We start from the raw sequence: 16,047 nt of genomic DNA, 5'->3' as shown, positions 1-16,047 counted from the left end.
TATAATATTTTTAGGTTTATGGGTACTTTATTATTTATTTACTTTAATTTACGTCATCTATAATTCATGTAATTGACTTATTTAATAATTATAAATCTATATTATGTATTCAGTCATTAATTAATATTTTTAAATAATATTAAATGTTTAAAAACAATCTAAAAAAAAGTTATCTAAATGTTAAAATATCAGATGATAAATCAGTGTAATGTTATGTATAGTTATTACAAACTATGTTGTGGAGATATTTAATTATATTTATGTATAAATTATCAACTAAATTATAATTGCATAAAGTTATTATCTAGCCAATGAGTAATAGTTTAAATGGCATAGTCTTTCCATACTCAATTAAGAGGTTGCGGGTTTGAGTCTCCTATCTTTGGTAAAAAATAAAAATAAAAATAAAGCTATTACCTAATATTGATGTAGAAAAACCAGGAAAATCGTGTAAGCAAATTAGGAAACAAAAAAATTATTTATAAGTATTTATTATAGTAATATTAAATTTTAAATTTGTCCTTAAATTTCAAATTATCTAGTATTTTTTAGGTAAAAGGTTATATATACACACAATAGGTTGAGACTTTTTTTTAGCGGAATAGTCAAATTTTTTTATCCACAGCAGAAATGTGCGATTTGTTTTTTTTTTTTTTTTTTTTTTTGAGTATATAAAGATTTGAATTGTGAGTGTAAACACTTTCTAAAGAGGTAATAAGAATGAGAGTCAATCTATAGAGATCGTTATTCGTAATAAAAAAAATTAGTATTTAAAGATAATTATAATAATATAAATTACATACGTATATATTTTTTTAAAAAAATTCACATACTTATAGATGCAGTTATTGAAAAAAAGGAGATTAGGTCAAAAGCGAAGTTAAAAAAACTATTTAATAGTTTGCCTAATTAATATTATATGGATTATTTTATACCATATAGATATTGACACTTAATAATACTAAGGGTCAAAAACCAAAATAAGCCATAGTTGGTTTAATATTACACGAATAAGCTAATGAAAAAATTGATTCAGCAATCAACCAATCAACCAATGTGCATAACTATGTAATTCGAATCACCACGATTCGAACTCAATTTGAATGTAGTTTGAATTAGTGCAATTCGAACTACTTACACGCATGCATCCAACGTAATTCGAATTGATGCAATTCGAATTAGCTTCACTTAATTCGAAACATGCTGATTCGAACTATGCACGTTTCGCCACTAGTAGTAATTCGAATTGGGGTGTTTCGAATTACACATTGGTCAATTTGAAATGTGCTAGTTCGAATTAGTGAGGATGTTCACGTTTTGTAATGTTGGTTCACTACAGAGGATCGATTAAGAGAAAAAATTGTTCGAGAAGTCTGTTGAAAACACAATGCAAAGAAAAGCTCTACAATAACATAGTTACCGAAAGTAGCATTGAAATGCCGTTTTCAAAGTACAACATCATGATAAAATTCTAACGAACCGAAACATAAATAGTCAAAATACAATAATAAAGTTCGCTAAAATACAATAATGAACATGAAAAAAAGCCATACAAGATACATCAATCATCTAAAAAGATGCGAACCGATGAAGCAACGACGGGGTACCCGTGTCCTCTGGCCTCTCCGGATAAGCGGCTCCTCGTCCTCAATCTCATCATCCTCCTCGTCCGGGGCAGGCTGTGCAGGTGGCCTAGGCTGAACGGAGGCCCCAGACGGCCCGGCACTTGAATGTGACGCAGCAGTATAGGCGGAAGGAGGAGTACCACCCAATGCAAAAGGGTCAGCAACTGGCATCGAAGGAGACTCATTAAGATCGACAGCTAACGGTGCAGGCGTGCCGGAACTCTGACCACACCGACGGGCCGCATCATCCTCCTGCATGATGGCAGTAAGCTCATCTAGAAAGTGTGAACCGCTATATGCCGCATCAAGCCCGTCAGCTGCCAGGAAGTCTGAAAACATCGAACCCGGGCTAACCCAAGGCGTACTCTCCTGAAGTGTCTGATCATCGGCAGGGACACCAACAAAGTAATTGCCTAGCGGCCCTGAGCAAAGTCCACCATCACCCTGATTTGTCCCGTCCCCCATACCGGAGCCGTACCACTCACCTCCATGCCCTACATGATGGGGACTAACACCCCCTACTGCAGCATGCCCTCTAGCGTCCCCACCCACGGGCCCGTGCTGATCGTCATCGTCGTCATGACCATGGTGTCCGTGATCGTCGGCCGCAGCACGCCCTCTCCGTCTGCCTCCGTGGCCTCGTCGTCTTCCTCCAGGGCGGCCGTCCCCATCACCCTCCTCCATAACCTGGTCCAGCCACCTCCACTCTCGCTGGCTCCGACGTGTCCCTACACGAGCTCTCCTCTCGACCCGACGCCTATCCGGGATTTCGTCAACACGATCCATGTCGGGAACTCGCCCAGCACCCCTCTGCGACGCCTCCATAGGAATAGGAACGGCTCTTGGATCACCCAAATACATCTCTGGTGACAGAAACCTCTTTCCATGCTGACTCCACCACTGCAGGTAATCATGTGTTGGTCCAGGGTCAACATCGAACCGAAGAACGTGGTCAGCACGGCTCTCCCAATGAAGATGCCATAACTGAAGAGCCGATGGGAACCAACAATCACCCCATCTCCCGTCCTTCGACATCAGAAAGTCGATGTTCAGGGCGGGATGTGGACGGGGCTGGACTCCGCTGAACTGCGGTAAAACCCTATCTATCTGATGCCACTCTATCACGGCAAAGTAGATTAGTGACGTCACAGATCGCCACATCGCCGTATGCCGAGGCTCCAACACCTCCGGATGCACAACCTGCAGTACCTCGGGAGAGCTATAGGGCATCCAGATAAACTGCAGAAATATTCCAAAATTTTTCAGTTCAATCCATGATCTAAAGTCATAAAGTTTAATTAATTAAATAAACATAGCCGGTTAGTATACTTACATCGGTGGCCTGTAACATGTCTAGCCTCAGTCTCTAGTTCTGCACTCTAGGTCCCTTCTCGCCACCGGGAGGGTTGTAACCTGACCACCTGCATCTCACATCGGTGTTACAGCTAATTAAAAGTGTGACAAATTTTGTATAACATAAGAAGCGAACATTTAATCAACTATTTTAAATTGAAATAGAAAGGTCTAAGAACGGTACCTCGAGGCCAAGGGCCAGCTGCACGTATCATACCCAGCAGGCCTAAACCTAGGAAAGTGCCAGAAGATCCAGGACTGAAGTAACTGAAGTGGGCCCGCTAACTTTACCACATATCTGTTCGCCACTCGGTACATGCACCGGTACAACCATGCTAGTGCTACAGACCCCCAGCTGTAGGTAGCCATCTCCTCAAGCCTAGCAACGTATGGAAGCCATCTGATGTGAATATGGTTGCCGGACTTGTCGGTAAATAGCTGAGTACCCAACAACATCATGATATATGCACGAGTGTTCCGAGGGTTACCTGAAACTGTAGGTCGATCTCGGACGAGATCTTCTGTACCGGTCTAAGATGATGTGTCCGGCTAGTAGGTGGCGGCCGGAGTCGTCGTGTCCGACTTGTTGGACTGTCTGCACTGCTGATTCTTAGTCACCGGAGGGTGGGGGTACCTGCAAGAGACTCCGATGCCTAAGTTAGCATGGGTATTAAACAGGTTTTATGTAGAATCAGAGTATGAGTTATACCTGGATGCTCCAGTGTATTTATAGTAGTGTGGGCTGACCTTTCTGATAAGATAAGTTAGTTATCCTATCTTATCTTATCTTATCTTGAGTGAAGTCAGCTTATCTTCAAGGGAACCGCCTTTATCTTTGTAGGCTGGGATTGCCTTTGGATTCTGGGTCGTGTTCCTCTATTTGGGCCCTTCTATTGGGCTTTGCTGTCGATTTGGCCGAGTTCTTCGTAAAGAAGTCGGTCCGCTTGACCTGAACAGGTCGGTCGCTTTGCTACTGCACATCCTGGTTCGGACAGCTCAACCCTGGGTATGAACAGTGCCCCTGCTTGAGCTCGGTCTTCTTTTTGAGGTTGAGTTCTCGACTTCGATCCCCCCTTTTTTTAGTGAAGCCGAACTCAAGCATTTTGTCAATTTTCTTGCAGCAGCTTTTTTTGAATGTAGAACGTTTTCCTCTAAAAGCGCGCCCTTTTATATTAGTGCTTTGTCCTGGGGAACGTGTGAGGATTTAATGCCCTAATTAATTAGCTTTAATTGCCCCGTTTTTTCCTTTGGCTCTTTATTTTGATTTTTGAATAATCAGAGACGGTTTCTGTTCTTTGCTCTTTCGTAACTTCTTCATCATTTTCTCCGTTATTCTCGTTCTCTGTTTTTCGCCTTCACTTCTTCTTTTCTTTCGTGGCGGCGTTGCCTGGCGATTATCGGGACGACTTACATCTTTTCCTTTGAAGCTTTCTCTTCTCCAGGTGAGTTCCATTCGCATTTTCTTTTCTCTTTCGCTGCTTTTGGCTTTTTTGTGATTAAGTTGCGATTTTGCTTTGAGGGAAGTTTGGACTTTTCTGCTTCTACTTGTGCCTTGGTTGTAGTCGTAATGCGTGTTCTGAGTCTTTTTCGCCTTTCCTATTGCTTTGATGTGTTTTAGGGCTTTCTGCATGTTATTTCATGTTTGTGCTTTTGATGATAACGCATTTGATTCTTGGAAAAAAGGGGGCTGGTGTCTTTGATGATTTTGGTATGCTCGGTGTTGGTACTTGCCTTTTACTTGGTTTCGAAAAAAGTTTGCACCTTTCCTCTTGACCGTTTTTACTAAAATGTAGAAATAGCGCTTTCTTCTGATAAACCGTATGAGAGCGATCCTTTTTGTATTTTCACTTTCTTTTTTGTTTTTCTTTCTGAGAGGTACTGGGGTGCGAGTTGTGGATTTTTTTTTTGGAAACTTTGCCTGATTATTGCCTCCAAAGGATGCCCCAAGATTTTGGTTTGAGTCTTGGGGTTTTCCTTTTCTGTGTGATCTTCTTGCATCGTGTTGAGTTGTTTTTCCCTTGTCCGAGATGTTTTTAGTAATCCCCTCTTCTTTCTTTACTTTGTAGGATTTAGTTGGCCTCATGTCTTCTCGCAATAACATTGTAGAGATGTCTTCCAGAGTTCCCGAGGGGATGTCCGATTGGCTGGACTCCCTTGTTTTGTTGTGTGTTTCCATTGTGGATGCTGAATTTTGCACAGAGCTGAGGAAGCGCCATAGGATTTGTGCTAACGGTTCCTGCGAGGGTGATTATGAGCTTGTTGCTCCTGATTCTGATGAGAGAGTCTGTTTTCCGACTTCCGTCGAGGGGGAGCGTCCCTCTTTCTATGCTTATGAATACTTTTTCAGCCAATTGAACGTTACTTTCCCTTTTACCGCTTTTGAAACTGATTTGTTGTGGTCTTGCAACATTGCCCCATCTCAGCTGCATCCAAACTCTTGGGGTTTTATCAAAATATTTCAGCTTCTTTGTCAGGAGTTGGATATAACACCTTCCGAGACTCTTTTCCTTTATCTTTTTGTCTCGGCCAAACCTGGGGGTTCCTCTAAAAAGAAAGCTTCCTGGGTTTCTTTTAGGTCGGCCCAGGGGCATAAAGTCTTTGCTATGTATGATGAGTCGTTTAAAGATTTTAAGAACTACTTCTTCCGAGTCTGTGCCATTGAGGGGGTTCGCCCTTTTTTTCTTGATGAAAATGATGAACCTGTTTTTCCTCTGGAGTGGCAAAAGAATGTAAGAGTGCCACGCTACACGTGGGAAATGCTTAGTGAGGTTGAGCGGGCCTTTGTGGTCGTTCTTGAAGATTTGTGGGGGAAGCCGCCCCACCTGGACACGAAGAGATTTTTGAGTGATCCATCGTTGGTTCGGGCTGCTTTGGGTATTGTATGATTTATTTTTATACTTGCTTCCGAGCTTTGTTTCTCCTGTGTTGTAACAATTCTTTTGTTTTTTGTGTTTTTCAGAGATGTCGAAGAATAATGATTCTATGAGAGCCTATAAGAAGGCGATGAAGGCGACCGCAGCACTAAACCTCTCGGCCAAAGTGGCTGGAGAGGGATCTTCCCAGCCTCTGGTTAAACCTCCTATACCGAGTTCTCCTGGGCCGAGGAGAGCAATTCCTACCCCTCGGGTCCGTCAGGTTGATCCTCCACAATCTTCCATTGCGGCTCCTGGTCCCCCTCCTAGTAAGAAGCAAAGGACAGCTGAACCTTTCAATCTCGACGCTCCTGACTTTGATGCAGTTGAGTTTGTAGATCAACAAGTCGGTCCTTATGGTGTTCTTCCTATGGACGACGTGTCGATTCTTCATCATTTTGATTACATCACTCGTAGTGGTATCAAGTTGGCGCATATGGGGGCGGCCCTATATCGGACTGCTCAAAGTCTCCCTCTTCATGCCACTAAAGCTTTTATGGAGGAGGCCAAACAGGAGTTTGATCGGATGAAGGATTTGAAAGGGGAGCTTGAAGTGAGGGTGGCCAGGTTGGAGAAGGATTTAGAGAATAAGAAGGCTATATCTACTTCCTTGGCTGGCTCTCTGAAACTGGCCGAGGACACGGCTATGCGGCACAAGGATAGTTATTTGACATCTTACCGGGAGGTGTTGCGCCTAAGAGAAGAATTGGAGAATGCCCGGGAGAATTATTCCGAACTTCAAGGTCACCTTGTTGGCAGTGTAACTGCTGCCTATGAAAACCTGAAGGCACAAGTTCGGGTTATTGCTCCTGAGGCTGATCTGAGCCTCTTTAGTTTGGAGAACGTTGTCAGGGATGGCAAGGTTGTCCCTGATGACGAGGATGAGGATGATGTCGATCCTCCCCTTGTAGCTTCTATCAAGGTGTCGACTCCTGCTGTCCCTGCCGAGGTTGGTCCTCCTATTTCTGATCCCGACTGCCAGCTTCTGAATCGGGATGACGGTACGGTAGATGCCGTTCCTCTCCAGACTCGGCCTCCGTCTCCTGATGCTGCTAAAAAGTCTTCTGATTCTTAGCTTTTTATATTTATTCAGGACATGTGGTTGGCCCGGCCTGTGGGCTTTATTAAACTCTTTACGTTTTGCTGACACTTTCCTTATGCTCGCCTTAGCAACTTTTGTTTTTTTATAAAAAACAAATGGTAGCATGCTTTAGCTTCTTTGTGGTAGGTTTTGGTTGCCTCCGAGGCTTTTTGACCTTGTGGATTTTATCTTAGTATTTCTTTTTCCGTAAATGTTGGAGCCCTACAGCTTAACCACTTTTTTGGACTACTTTTGTATTTTGAATTTTGAATCCTTTGTGGTTGTTGCTAGGTAGATCTAACTTGATTTTTGGTTCGTTCTTCGCTTGATTTGTGACCTGATTCCTTCAAGTTGGTCTCCGAGTTGTTTTCGCAGTCCATTTCCAAGTTATTTTTGCGATCTCTTTCCTGGATCTTTGTCAAATCTCTTTCTGGTACTACTGTTAGTAGTAGTAAGAGTCCGACTTAGCGTATCGGTCTCCTTTAAGTTATTTGTAGTCCTCTTTCTTAGATCTTTGTCCGATCTCTTTCAGGGACTACTTTGATAATTTTTAGTGGTAGTAGGAGTCCGACTTGGTTATATCGGTCTCCTTTAAGTTATTTATAGTCCTCTTTCTTGGATCTTTGTCAGATCTCTTTCAGGGACTACTTTGATAACTTTTAGTGGTAGTAGTAGGAGTCCGACTTGGTTATATCAGTCTCCTTTAAGTTATTTGTAGTCCTCTTTCTTGGATCTTTGTCAGATCTCTTTCAGGGACTACTTTGATAACTTTTAGTAGTAGTAGTAGGAGTCCGACTTGGTTATATCGGTCTCCTTTAAGTTATTTGTAGTCCTCTTTCTTGGATCTTTGTCAGATCTCTTTCAGGGACTACTTTGATAACTTTTAGTAGTAGTAGTAGGAGTCCGACTTGGTTATATCGGTCTCCTTTAAGTTATTTGTAGTCCTCTTTCTTGGATCTTTGTCAGATCTCTTTCAGGGACTACTTTGATAACTTTTAGTAGTAATAGTAGGAGTCCGACTTGGTTATATCGGTCTCCTTTAAGTTATTTGTAGTCCTCTTTCTTGGATCTTTGTCAGATCTCTTTCAGGGACTACTTTGATAACTTTTAGTTTTGGGTTGACTTTGTCGTATCGAGCCCTTTTAAGTTAAAGTAATCCTCTTTAATAGGGTTGGCCAGACCTCTTTCCAGGGTTTACTTATAACTTGGATTGACTTGGTCCGACTTGGCAACGTCGGCCAGTCTTTAAAGTTATTATTTTAGCGATCCGTAAGACCTTGTCAGGTTCTTTTTAAGATTACTTTCGATAACTTCTTGCATTATTCTGTGTTCATCTTTGCCGATTTGTAGAAAGTGGTTGTCATCTCTAGATCGTCTTTTGGGTGAATCGCGTTTTCACCTTTATCGGACGATTTGTCTTTATCGTGATCGTACAGTGAAATTGTTTTTCACTTTATGTCGATCTGTCGCTTTATAATCGGACGATGAATACTTCAGATTAATGCGTCTTGAAATCTTTGTAGAATATCTCAAAAATATTTTACTTAAAAGAAAAGGTAGAAATATATACATATGGGATCGTCTGAGTCTCAATCCTGGTGCCTCATTAAAAAACCTTTTCAGGAAAAAGAGTGCATCCAGTGATGAGATCTTTTATATACTTTTTTCTAACTGTAGTACCTTCTGAGGTTGCAGGCGTGCCATGACTTGGGAAGCTCCCGTCCATCGAGTTCGGACAGTCTGTAGTAGCCATTTCCAAGCACTTCTATAACTCGGTAGGGTCCTTTCCAGTTTACTGCTAGCTTCCCTTCTCCTGGTCGAGTTGTTCTGATATCATTTCGGATTAGGATGAGATCATTTTCTATGAAACTTCTCGGCACCACCTTTTGGTTATATCTGAAAGCCATTCGACGTTTTAGAGCTTCTTCCCTGATTCGAGCTCTTTCTTGGGTTTCGGGTAACAAGTCGAGCTCTTCTCTCTGAAGTTGGAAGTTCGCTCCTTCATTGTAGTGAACTACTCTTGGCGATCCTTCCTCGATTTCTACTAGAATCATTGCTTCTGTTCCGTACGCTAATCGGAAGGGGGATTCCTTCGTGGTTGAATGTGGAGTTGTTCGATATGCCCATAGGACCTGTGGCAGCTCTTCTGCCCAGGCTCCCTTTGCATTTTGTAATCTCCGTTTTAGTCCAGCCAATATGACTTTGTTAGCCGCTTCGGCCTGTCCATTGGCTTGTGGATGCTCGACGGAGGTGTACTGGTGCTTTATATTCAGGTCGGCTACTAGTTTTCTGAAGCCTGCATCTGTGAATTGAGTGCCATTGTCTGTAGTTATTGAATATGGAATCCCGAATCTTGTGACGATGTTTCTATATAAGAATTTCTGACTTCTTTGAGCGGTGGCATTTGCTAGGGGTTCTGCTTCGATCCACTTTGTAAAGTAATCTACGCCCACTATGAGAAATTTAACTTGTCCTGACCCCTGTGGGAAGGGGCCGAGAAGGTCAAGTCCCCATTTTGCGAACGGCCAAGGTGAAGTCACGTTGATGAGCTCTTCTGGTGGGGCGATGTGAAAGTTGGCATGTTTTTGACATGGTGGACATGTCTTTACAAATTCTGTGGATTCTTTTTGTAAAGTTGGCCAATAGAATCCTGCCCGGAGTACTTTTTTGGTGAGAGCTCGCGCTCCGAGATGATTTCCACAAATGCCGCTATGTATTTCTTCTAGCACTTCCTTTGTGTTGGAGGTCAGTACGCATTTTAGTAAAGGTATTGAGATTCCTCTTTTGTATAGGATGTTGTTTATGATGGTGTAGTACTGTGCCTCCCTTTTTAACTTCTTTGCCTCCTTTTCTTCTGCGGGGAGTGTTCCTTCTTTGAGGTAGTTGATTATGGGGGTCATCCATCCTTGGTCCTGACTTGTTATGGCCAGGACTTGTTCCTCTTCCGAGATTGATGGGTTTTGCAACATTTCCTGGATGAGGCTTCTATTGTTGCCCCCTGGTTTGGTGCTGGCTAGTTTTGAGAGTGCATCAGCTCGGCCATTTCGTTCGCGGGGTATGTGGCAGATTATATATTCCCCAACTTGTCCGAGCAGTTCCTTGGTTTTATCCAAATATTTTTTCATGGTGGGATCTTTGGCTTGGTAGCTCCCTGTTATTTGTGATGTGACTACTTGTGAATCGCTGTAAATGTTGAGTTTTTGAGCTTCGACCTCTTTAGCCAGCTTCAAACCAGCTAACAGTGCTTCATATTCTGCCTGGTTATTGGAGGCCGGGAACCCGAACTTGAGGGAGAGCTCAACTTGGGTTCCTTGGTTGCTTTCTATTATCACGCATGCGCCGCTTCCAGTTTTATTTGAGGAGCCATCCACGTAGAGATTCCATTCTATGGGAGTTTCCGGTGTATCTGTGAATTCTGCGATGAAGTCGGCCAGATATTGTGATTTGATGGCCGTCCGAGCTTCATATTGGAGGTCGAACTCTGATAACTCGACTGCCCATTGTAGGATTCTGCCTGCTAAATCTGTTTTCTGCAGTATTCCTTTTATGGGTTGGTTAGTTCTGACCTTAATGGTATGAGCCTGAAAGTATGGGCGGAGTTGTCGAGATGTTAGGATGAGGGTATATGCAAATTTTTCTATTTTCTGGTAATTCAGCTCAGATCCCTGTAGTGCTTTGCTAATGAAGTAGACGGGTTGTTGCCCATTTTCGTCTTCTCTGACTAGTGCTGAGGCTATCGCTCGGCTTCCTACCGCGAGATATAATATAAGCGGTTCTCCTTCTTGTGGTCGAGATAGGATAGGTGGCCGTCCTAAGAACTCCTTGAAGTCCCAAAAAGCTTGCTCACATTCTGTCGTCCATTCGAACTATTTTCCCTTTCTTAAAGTAGCATAGAAGGGGAGAGATCTTATTGCAGCTCCTGCTAAGAATCGGGATAGGGCGGCCAATCTTCCGTTGAGTTGCTGTACCTCTTTGACACAGGTTGGGCACTTCATGTTGAGTATAGCTTGACATTTGTCTGGATTTGCCTCGATTCCCCTTTGTGTGAGCATGAATCCCAAGAATTTGCCTGCTTCAACTGCGAAGGTACATTTTGCGGGGTTGAGTCGCATGTCATGTTTCCTTATAGCGTTGAATACTTGGGACAGGTCGGACAGTAATGTATTTTCGCTTTGTGTTTTTATCAACATGTTATCCACGTAAACTTCCATGATTTTCCTGATGTGAGCAGAGAAGACTTTATTCATTAACCTTTGATAAGTAGCTCCCGCATTTTTGAGACCGAAAGGCATCACGATGTAGCAGTAGTTCGCTTTTGGTGTCAAGAACGATGTTTTTTCTTGATCTGGTGGATACATGGGGATTTGGTTATATCCTGAATAGGCGTCCATAAATGATAGGTATCTATATCCGGAGGAAGCATCTACCAGGGCGTCAATACTTGGGAGTGGATATGGATCTTTTGGGCAGGCTTTGTTGAGATCGGTGTAATCGGTACACATGCGCCACTTCCCATTTGATTTTTTCACCAGAACAACGTTGGCTAGCCATAGTGGGTACTTGACTTCTCTTATGAATCCTGCCTCCAGTAGGGTTTGCACTTGTTCTTCCACAGCTCGGGATCGCTCTGGTCCGAGTTTTCTTCGCTTCTGCTGCACCGGCCGAGATCCTGGATAGACCGCCAACTTGTGGCACATTAACTTAGGGTCTATGCCTGGCATGTCTGCGGCTTTCCATGCGAAGAGGTCGGCATTATCTCGCAGGAATTGTATCAGTGAGTTTTTTGAATCTCCTCTTAGGACCGTGCCGATATTAGTCGTTTTATCCGGGGTACCTCCAATCTGAACCTTCTCTATCTCGCCCTCTGGGTGCGGATGAAGTTCCTCCCGACGCTGAGCTCCGCCGAGCTCAATTGTATGAAACTCTTCTCCTCTTCCTTTGAGGTTTAAGCTCTCGTTATAGCAACGACGTGCCATCCTTTGATCTGCTTTTACCGTGGCTATCCCTTCTGTAGTTGGAAATTTCATGCATAGATGTGGGGTTGAGACTATTGCGCCGAGTTGATTGAGTGTTGTCCGACCTATGAGAGCATTGTAGGCTGAACTTACGTCGACTACTATGTAGTCTATTTTGAGGGTCCTAGATTGGTTCCCTTTTCCAAAAGTAGTGTGTAGCGATACCTATCCCAACGGTTGTATCGGGGTGTCTCCTAGTCCAAACAGATTGTTCGGGTATGCTCTAAGTTCCCTTTCGTCTAAACCGAGTTTGTCGAAAGCTGTTTTGAATAAGATGTCGGTAGAACTCCCTTGGTCCACTAGTGTGCGGTGTAGATTGGTGTTTGCTAATATAATTTTGATGACCATGGGATCGTCGTGTCCCAGAATGATGCCGGATGCGTCCTCTTTAGTAAATGTTATTGCCGGGATGTCGGGTGCTTCCTCCTTTCCCTCAACGTGGTATACTTCTTTGAGATATCTCTTTCGGGATGATTTGGAGATCCCACCTCCTGCGAATCCGCCATGTATCATGTGGACGTGTCTTTCTGGTGTCCGAGGTGACCGTTCAGTTCGTCCATTATCTTCGTCTCTCCGTCTTTTTCTTTGGTCATCATCCCGGGTGGCCAGAAATCGATCTAATTTGCCTTCTCTTACCAATTTTTCTATGATGTTTTTCAAGTCGAAGTATTCGTTGGTAGAGTGCCCTTGAATCCGGTGGTATTCACAATATTCCTTCCGATTTCCTCCTCCCCTTTTGCCTTTGAGTGGTCGCGCTGGGGAATTTTCTCTGTATGGCAGACTTCTTTGTATATGTCGACCAAGGATGTTTTGAGGGGAGTATAGTTGTGGTACTTTTTGATTTTCTCACCCTGTCGATCTTCTTTCTTTTTGGAGTCCTTGTCTTTGTCTCGGTAGGAGGCCCCATATTTTGAGGTTTCTCCCAACCGAGCGTTCTCTTCCATGTTGATGTATTTTTCTGCTCGCTCTTATACTTCGTCTAAGGAGGTAGGATACTTTTTTGATATGGATTGGCTGAAAGGCCCTTCTCATAAGCCATTGATAAGCCCCATGATGGCAGCCTCTGTTGGTAAACTTTGTATGTCCATGCATGTTTTGTTGAATCTTTCCATGTAGTTGCGGAGGCTCTCCCGATCTCCTTGCTTGATCCCTAGTAAACTGGGTGCGTGCTTGGCCTTATCTTTCTGGATGGAGAATCTGGCCAGGAACTTTTTGGCCAGGTCGTCGAAGTTTGTGATGGACTTCGGAGGTAGGTTGTCAAACCATCTGATCGCCGTTTTTGTGAGAGTTGTTGGAAAAGCTTTGCAGCGAACGGCGTCTTAGGCATCGGTAAGGTACATCCTGCTCCTAAAATTGCTAAGATGGTGGTTGGGATCTGTGGTGCCATCGTACAAAACCATATCCGGAAGCTTGAAGTCTTTTGGAATTTTAGTCTTCATAATTTCCCTGGTGAATGGGTCCTGTTCTTTGCGTGAAGTTTCCTCAGGAGTGGTCCGAGGAGCTTTCATTTTGAGGTCGGCCTCTAATTGCTGTAATTTTTCTTCTAGTTCTCGTCGTCGCCGTACCTCTCTTTACAGATCTTTTTCGATCTCCCGTTGTTGCTGGGTTTCTTTCTCAAGTTATTTTAAACGTTCTTGGAGTGCTTCCATGGCTCCTGGATTTGTTGAGTTTTTGAACCCGTTGGATCCTGGGGTATCCTTTAACATAGTGTCCGCGTTCTTGTGCGGCGTTCTGTTTTCCAGATCTGAATCGTGGTCGTTGTCATGGCCGTCTGCCATGGTTTTGGGATGACTTCCAGGTTCCCCGGCAACGGCGCCAATGTTCCGAGGGTTACCTGAAACTGTAGGTCGATCTCGGACGAGATCTTCTGTACCGGTCTAAGATGATGTGTCCGGCTGGTAGGTGGCGGCCGGAGTCGTCGTGTCTGACTTGTTGGACTGTCTGCACTGCTGATTCTTAGTCACCGGAGGGTGGGGGTACCTGCAAGAGACTCCGATGCCTAAGTTAGCATGGGTATTAAACAGGTTTTATGTAGAATCAGAGTATGAGTTATACCTGGGTGCTCCAGTGTATTTATAGTAGCGTGGGCTGACCTTTCTGATAAGATAAGTTAGTTATCCTATCTTATCTTATCTTATCTTGAGTGAAGTCAGCTTATCTTCAAGGGAACCGCCTTTATCTCTGTAGGCTGGGATTGCCTTTGGATTCTGGGTCGTGTTCCTCTATTTGGGCCCTTCTATTGGGCTTTGCTGTCGATTTGGCCGAGTTCTTCGTAAAGAAGTCGGTCCGCTTGACCTGAACAGGTCGGTCGCTTTGCTACTGCACATCCTAGTTCGGACAGCTCGACCCTGGGTATGAACAACGAGCAAAGCGCCGCACAGTCTCCTCATCGGCTCCCGCGGGACACTCCCCAAAAGTCTCCTGGAACTAAGTGCAGTTTACAGCGAACTTCTGAACTTGGCTCGGAGGAGGAACCACTCCAAGCAACTCCTGGAACCACACCCAGGCAGGACGGCCACCCTTGATGTATATATGAAAATCTGTAAGGCAACCACTGACATAGCGTCCGTCCACTGGCAACCCCAACTGGTATGCCACATCCTGAAGTGTGATCGTGCACTCTCCGAACGGCATGTGGAAGGTGTGCGTCTCCGGACGCCACCGCTCGACGAATGCACTAACAAGGAGCTCATCTAATCGGAACCATCTATCGTTCAGCCTCGCAAGATGGTATAATCCGGCCATCTGTAGGTACGGAACGTATCTCTCATCCAGTGGCATGCCCTGCTGCCGCCGCATGCTCGAGATGCAACGCTGGGGCTGCCAAAACAATGACCGCATACAAAAGCAATGTAATAAACCATATACAAAAGCCATATAATAAACCACATACAAAAGTAATATAATCAACTACTTCCAAAACCGCATTTAAACCCGCTTACATAAACCACATATAATACCACTTACAATTCCACTAACAAAAAACCACTAACACAAATCGCTAACTTAAACCGCTAAACTAAACTGCCTATCAAACCACAAACAAAACCACTTCAACAAACCACATGCAATACCACCAACAAAAACCACGTGCAGCATCACAAAAATAAACCACCAAAAAAAAAAAAAACTAACCTCCTCGTTGATGACCCCGGCAATATGATCCACTCCATCCAACCGATATAGTCTACCTAGATCGTCCTCCATAAGCTAAATACTTTGCTCCAGCCTTTATCGGAGCGAAACTGGATCGTTTTCTCTGGGATTTTGTGGGGTCTGAGAGTGGAAAAGTGGTTTGAATGGGGTGGATTCGAACTCCTTTTATAGGAAAATCTAGTGTAATTCGAAACACCCCAATTCGAATTACTACTAGTGGCGAAATGTGCATAGTTCGAATCAGTGAGATTCGAATTATATAGGGTTGCAACCTCATGCTAATTCGAATCAGCATGTTTCGAATTAAGTGAAGCTAATTCGAATTGCACCAATTCAAATTACGTTGGATGCATGCTTGTAAGTAGTTCGAATTGCACTAATTCGAACTACATTCAAATTGAGTTCGAATCGTGGTGATTCGAATTACATAGTTATGCACATTGGTTGATTGCTGAATTAATTTTTCCATTGGCTTATTCATGTAATATTAAACTAACCATGGCTTATTTTGGTTTTTTACCCTAATACTAATCACATTTGAACTTAATAAAGGTCTTAATCAATTTGATTTTACCAAAATCAAGTTTATTTAAAAAATTTTTGCATTATAATATATTAATAAAAAGGTATATTAAATTCTTATTTCTCAATTAAAAAAGAATTTAATAAGAAAGAATTAAGCGATTTTTCTTAGTATCTCTAATTGATGTGTTGTTTGCAGTTATTTATTATGATTATTATCGCGCAACACGCAGAGATTGAGAGTTTAGGATTTTTGGATTATGATTTAATATTATAGTTTAAGTTTTAGGATATAAGATTTAGGGGCAAGGATTTAGAATTTTTTGAATTACGATCTTAAGTTTAGTGATTTTCTGTTCGTAATTTAGTGTTTATGCATTATG

The sequence above is a fragment of the Arachis hypogaea genome, chromosome 12 (assembly GCF_003086295.3).
Source record: "Arachis hypogaea cultivar Tifrunner chromosome 12, arahy.Tifrunner.gnm2.J5K5, whole genome shotgun sequence".
Classification (NCBI taxonomy): Eukaryota; Viridiplantae; Streptophyta; class Magnoliopsida; order Fabales; family Fabaceae; genus Arachis; species Arachis hypogaea.
Note: the sequence above shows the minus strand (reverse complement) of the source record.